The sequence below is a fragment of the Ursus arctos genome, unplaced genomic scaffold, assembly GCF_023065955.2.
Source record: "Ursus arctos isolate Adak ecotype North America unplaced genomic scaffold, UrsArc2.0 scaffold_31, whole genome shotgun sequence".
NCBI classification, from domain to species: Eukaryota; Metazoa; Chordata; class Mammalia; order Carnivora; family Ursidae; genus Ursus; species Ursus arctos.
The window spans coordinates 1,757,145-1,764,051 of record NW_026622997.1 but is presented as its reverse complement, the minus strand read 5'-3'; the positions used below and the strand labels follow the sequence as shown (position 1 = coordinate 1,764,051).

The 6,907-nt window shown below is 45.1% G+C and overlaps 1 pseudogene; it reads left to right on the top strand.

Moving 5' to 3' along the window:
- Positions 1-994: 994 nt before the first annotated feature.
- Positions 995-1,948, top strand: LOC113248148 (putative olfactory receptor 2B8; annotated as a pseudogene).
- Positions 1,949-6,907: the final 4,959 nt, after the last annotated feature.

Here is a 6,907-nt window from a genome sequence, read left to right as displayed (position 1 = left end):
ATCTCCATGTATTTATCTATTTAATTGTTTTATCATACGGAGTGATGGAAAGCATTATACTGTGTACATAGATTACGCAACTGGATAACTTTTAAAATGTTTATTCTGATTAGAATGGTACTGTGACTACATCTGACTTTCAGGAATTTCACCTGCTCTGGTTGCTCATGTGTGAAACAGAAATCTGTGGAAGGAAGAGGAAAGTCTTGGCCACTGGACTTTTGGGATCTGATTTCCACGGATATGCAGGCCAATGGAATTTTGGAGTTCCTGTTAAATCGGTACAGTAATTGTAAGCGTCTTTAGGGAAAAGGTAAGCACTGTATTTGGGTGGTGATGTTTTTCCTTTTCTGTGATTGAGTATATATATATATTTTTGCTATGATACAGAAAAAAAAAAGATGGTGCAGCTTTCCTAAATACATTAGTCAATTCTGCTATAATGTTTCTGTGCAGAACTAGTAGTGATATTTTGAATGTAATTGAATTTTTGTTGTAAGTACAATCTTGGTCTTCAATTCCTGATTCTGAATGCATTTCAAGATTATATTGTATTATATTCTATTGCCTGTGAAGTGTGCGTACGATCATGAGATACGCATTTACAGTAACGTCCTTCCCTCTGTCTGCATCTCCTTTTGAATTCTTTCTGATGGCTCTCCCCCTTTTTCCCTCACCCCCTATGTACATACTTATAGTCATTTAAGTCTTATTAAGCTCAGACTGAAAGACCGTTTGTACCTATGACTGATGCCAACACAAGGGCCATTATTTCATTTTCCTTATACCAAATATTAATGACATATTTTTGTGATAACATGGACTGTATTGGGAGGAACTATGTCAATTTTACTGAATACATCATTTATTCAAATAGTTACTGATAAAACCCAGAGACCTGTCTTAAACATGAAAGATCGACTCCCAGCCAACCGTTTATTTTTTTGAACAATTTCTTTTAAAAGTTGCTAAACGCTTGGTCCTGACAGGAAACATGTGCTAACAGAGGATGGAACAGAAAAATGGCAGTTCTTTCACTGGGTTTGTCCTGCTGGGTTTCTCAGACCGGCCTCAGCTGGAGCTCGTCCTCTTCGTGGTTCTTCTGATCTTCTATCTGTTCACTCTGCTGGGAAACACCACCATCATTGCCTTGTCCCACCTGGACCCCCATCTTCAGACTCCCATGTACTTTTTCCTCTCCAACCTGAGCTTTCTGGACCTGTGCTACACGACCAGCACTGTCCCGCAGCTCCTGGTTCATCTCAGGGGAGAAGACAAGTCTATCTCCTTTGGCGGCTGTGTGGCTCAGCTCTTCATTTCTCTAGGGTTGGGCTGCACAGAGTGCATTCTCTTAGGGGTCATGGCATTTGACCGCTATGCTGCCATCTGTAGGCCCCTACACTACACAGTGGTCATGCACCCCCGTCTCTGTGCCCTCATGGCTTCTGCATCGTGGGTCATTGGTTTTGCCAACTCCTCATTGCAGACAGTGCTCATCTTCATTGTACCACGTTGTGGGAGAAATAAAATAGACCATTTCCTTTGTGAGATCCCCCCACTACTCAAGCTTGCCTGTGTTGACACGACTGTATATGAGTCAGAGATGTTCTTTGTCAGTGTGATGATTCTCCTCATCCCTGTGGCCTTAATCACCTTCTCCTATGGTCGGGTTGTCAGGGCAGTCTTAAGAATAAAGTCATCTGCAGGGCAGAGGAAAGCGTTTGGGACATGTGGGTCCCACATCACGGTGGTCTCCCTGTTCTATGGCACGGCCATCTACGCTTACCTCCAGCCCAGCAACAACTACTCCCAGGATCACGGCAAGTTCTTTTCTCTGTTCTACACCATCGTCACCCCCATGGTCAACCCTGTCATATATACACTGCGGAACAAGGATGTGACAGGAGCAATGAGGAAGATGATTTTCAGGGGCCATGACTCCAGATGACTGGGAGGGAAAGACCCTATGATGGAAGACATTGAATGCCAGGGTATTTAAGATGGTTGTGACCTTGTGGTCTGGGTGGCTTAATTGGTGGGTATCTGCCTCCTGCTCAAGTCATGATCCCGGGCCCTGGATCAATCACACAACAGGCAACTTGCTCCGTGGGGAGCCTGCTTCTGCCTCTGCCCCTGATTGTACTAGCTCTGTCTGTTTCTCTCTCCGAATAAATAAAGAAATCTTTAAGAAAAAAAAAGTTGATTTTGTCCTCCCCATATCTTCTAAAATTTCCTCTGACAGCTCTCAAGGGAATTCCCTTACCTGATGTTTTTACCTAGTGAGTGCTCAAAATTTAAGTCCGGGATTCCTGCCGCTGCCAGGGATGCTGCTCCGGGGCCTAGAACATCTGCGTCACGTTGTCATTGGAAAAAGCTCCACAGGTTTTTCTGATTTGTCCCCCATATGAGAACATGGTTTCAATTCTACTTGGAAGAAGACATTGAGGAACATACCATAAAGGCATAGGGAAACTAAGAATATGAACCACTAAAACGCTAAGAAATATTATTTTAGCATTTTCTGGCAACCTGTTGGAGGCATGTCACCTCTTCTTGCACTGTGATCATGGCTCTATTATAAGCTGTATAGGTTCACTGTATCGCAGCTTTTTCACAGACGTAATTGGGCAAGTGTGAAAAAAGATATCTTTAGCCCAAGGAAAATGCTGCCATCATCGATCCTGATACAGTGTATTTGAATCTTCTCTTCACACCATTTAATAATTTCTTTGATCCAGGCACCAACTGATCAATGCTTTTGTATCTTAAACCTGCCAAAGGCCCCATACAATTAGAATGCATGGACATCTTATAAAAAATGGTAAATGACCTCTTATTTGCTGGAAATCCCATGTTCTCTGTAGTTTGTCGGATTCACTAGGAGGAAATGTGAAGAATAAATACAATGTATATAATATTAAACATCTCCGTGCGTCTGACCTTCACAAATAGCCATCTCAGTTTGAAGCGCTGTCACACAATCTGAATTAGGAGAGATGAACGCAAACATCCCAGAACAACTGAGTCTGACCGGGCAGCCCTTCGATCTTAGTGCAGGCTCAGCTTGCACAGAAACGTGTTTGGGACATGGATCTGGTGTCGTGTCCTGTATTGTCGCACACAGTGCACTTTCCCACGGAGGCTGGAGCTCTGCGATGCCATCTTCATGGACATGGTTCTGATTTCTGGTAGGTTTTCCCAACTCGTAGCCCGTGTAGGTAAGTGTATCTGTGTCTGGGACTGGACACGTCCGCGTAACCAGGGTGCTGTTCCCTACCCAACAGTGACCAGCTCCACCAGGGCCTTGCACCCCCTGAGCTGGTCGTGCTCATGACAAGTGACCTTGTCCAGAGACAGCGCTTGGAGGCTGGAAACGACAGCCGGGGGAGAGTATGCACACGGTCAGGGTCTCTCTGGATCACTAACAACATCACAATATTCCCACTGGAATCCACCCCTGGGGTTTGTCTTGACCGCACAGTGATGCTGCATGTGTGCCAGCGGAAAAGCGGTTTTGTGATACTGTTTATCCCTGATGGTGACAGATTTCCATTCTCCATCATATTCCTGTTTCTGTTTTAAAGATTGTACTTATTTATTTATTTATTTATTTGAGAGAGAGAGAGAGACAGAGACCCTGGGCAGGGACGGGCAGACTCTGGGCTGAGCACAGACCCCAGAGCGTCTCCATCTTCTGACGTGGAGACAGGAGCTGAGCTGAAATCAAGGCTTGAATCCCTGATCTACTGAACTCACTATGCGCCGCTCTACTCTCTGTTGAGTTTCAACCACATCGTGATTTACACCCAATGGTCACTTTAAAATCCCTCAAATGATCTCTCTTTGGTGTAAAAACCCTCAGGGTCTCACGAAGTTACACAGCCTGTTGTTCTGGGGGAGCAACTACTCTGCTCTTGAGGTCATACAGCGCCCTGGGGTCAAACAGATTCACTTCCTTTAAGTGAACCTTTGATGGCATTTGCAAGTTTTAGACTCATGGGAATAAATTACAGACAATAAAGGTCTCTGGGATCCATGCTGAAATAAAAAAGAGATTACCTGACAGACCAAACACAAGTTCAGGATTGTTCTGTAGCAGTTTTCTAACGTTAGGAACCGCTCCCCACACTCTCCATGCTTTGTCTACAACAGAGTCCAGGGTTGCGTAATTGTCACCAATACTGTTCGCACTGTCTCCTTTTGTATTTTCACCAGTAACTGTGGCATGGCTGTGGGATTGTACCCAAGGCTTGGCTACGTTATTTGACTCCATCTGTGTTTAGCACCTGGAGCTCAGGACGACTGTTATGCTCTAGAGGAATCCATGGATTCTCCCAGCTCTTGTCCTTTCTGAGGAACGCGGGGTGCACACCCTCAGCTCAGGGGATGCGTGATTACAGACACCCAAAATGTCAGTCGGACTCACATGAAACTCAATTCTTAACCCACAGAAGATTTACTACTGATTAACTAAGGATACAAAATGCTGAGAGCCCTTGAGTATCCAGGAGGCCCCAGGCCCATCAGACACAGGTTTGGAGACCCTGCACCGCAATGGGAAGTGGTTTGTTTCTCAGATGTGAAGCAGAACTTGTCTGGCACCAGTCAGCACAGGGAAGGCTGGGGGAGCCTCAGATTCTGTGTCCCTTCCGTCACAGCCCTGCTCTGGCGTTAGGACTGTCATTTGGTAGCATGTCTGCAGTGTGTGGGGTGTAGCTTCTAAACAGACCCCACGCATCACGCTGCCATCACTAGTAGGGCAGTGATCGGCGAACAGCCACCCCTGTAAGACCCTCACGTATCTCGTGGTCTGCGCATTTCACGGTTACTCTTTGCCAGAGTTCTGCTTTGTCCAGGCTCACTGAGGAGGGAGGAACAGGTTACAGATCCCTGTGAACCTTTCCTTGGCCGGTGACTTCTAAAGACATATAGATGAAATAACATGCAAATTAGTATATTGTCACACACACACACACCCAGATATGCACATGCACAAACATGGGCTTCACGTGCTATCTCTCCTAGGTCAGTCTCTTAACCCTTTTGTGAGGATGGAGAGTAGAAGAAAATGTGTTTCCATCAGCTCGCACTACTTTGAAGTGACAGGTTTATAACTGATTATTTCCAATGTGTTCTGAGATGTGTACAAACATACCCAAGTGTGTGGGGTAACAGTTGATTCCTTCAGGTCACATGGCAAAGGAAAACTACTTACCAGGAGGTGTTGGGGTATCGGTTCTTGGGAGACTCTTACCCACTAAGAGTGGAACAAGCTACACTCCTTTTGCTGTCATAACAGACACGCCTAAGTACAAGGTTTAGAGTTGCCATTCCTTCACTCTCTGGATTTCAATTTGCATCAGAAAGGGTGGGCTGTGCTTGTACATAGGATAATTCTAGAACACTCCCTTTCATTAACTCTGTGGAGAGATTAACAAAAAAGATGTATTTACTTATTTTAGAGCAGGAGGGGCAGAGAAGGAGGGAGAGAGAAACTTCAGCAGACTCCGCGGAGAGAGCGAGGCTCCACGAGGGTCCAGATGCAGAACCCTGAGAGCAGAGCCTGAGCCCAACCCAGGAGTCTACATTCAACCAACTGGGCCACCCAGGTGCCCCTGGGAGGGCATATATCTCTGTGACATCCCGATTTCATTTCCTTCGGATGTGTACCTACAAGTTGGTTGCTGGATACAACAGCAGTTCCGTTGATAATTTTTTGAGGAACCTCCGCACTGCTTCCCGTAGAGGCTATCAGTTTACCTTCCCACCCTTAGATATTTTGGATATCATTCCCTTATCAGGTAGAAGTTGTGTAGGTACTTTCTCCCATTCTGTAGGTTGGCTTTTCATTCTGTTGCTCTTCATTCATGTTCTCTTGCTGTGCGCGAGCTTTTTGGAGTGACGTAGTTTCACTTATGAGTGTTTTGCTGTTGCTGCGAGTGCTTTGGTGTCATCTTCAGGCTCTGGGTTGAAAGTGGATCACAAAGAGTGGCTAGTTTGTAGATAGGATGATGCCAGACCACCCTCATTTGGTAAATGTCAACATATCCGATGTCATGAATCTTTCCCTCTGTGTTGTCTTCCAGGAGTTTTATAATTCAGGTCTTAGGTTTACACCTCAATCCAGTTCAAGTTAATTTTTGAGGTGTATAGTATAGTGTTCCAATTTCCTTTCTCTGCATGTACTGATCCATTTTTTTCAGGAGCATTTATTAAGGAGACTATGTTTCCCCATGAATATTCTTGGCTCTCTGGGCAAATGTTAGTTGTGTGGGGGTGGGTTTCTGTCTGGGTTCTTCATCCACTTCCTCCGTTGTCTGTGTCTGTCTCTTCAGCCTCTACCGTACTGTCTTGATCACTAGAGCTGCATTTTTTTAAAAGATTTTTTTTATGTATTTGAGATAGAGAGAGAGAGAGAGTGCGCACACATGAGCAAGAGGGGGAAGGGTCAGAGGGAGAGAGAGAAGGAGAAGCAGGCTCTGTGCTGAGCACGGATCCTGATGTGGGGCTTGATCCCAGGACCCTGGGATTATGACCCGAGAGAAGGCAGACGCTTACCTGACACAGCCCCCAGGGGCCCCTCACTAGAGCTTTATGATATGGTTGGAATCAGGAAGTGGGATGCGTCCTGCTTTCTTCTTCTGATGTCGTGGTGGCTTTGGCCATTTGGGAGTGCTGTGGCTCCATACAGACTTTAGGATTTTTTTCTCTGTGAAAAAGGCCACTCAAATATTGACAGGGATTTCACTGAATCTATAATGGTTTTGAGTAGTGTGGACATTTTAGCAGTTTTAATTCTTCCAATTCATGAACACTAGATATCTTAATTCTTCTCCTATTTCTTTCATGAATATCTTGTAGTTTGAAGTGTACAGATCTTTTGCCTCCTTGGATCAATTTATTCCTA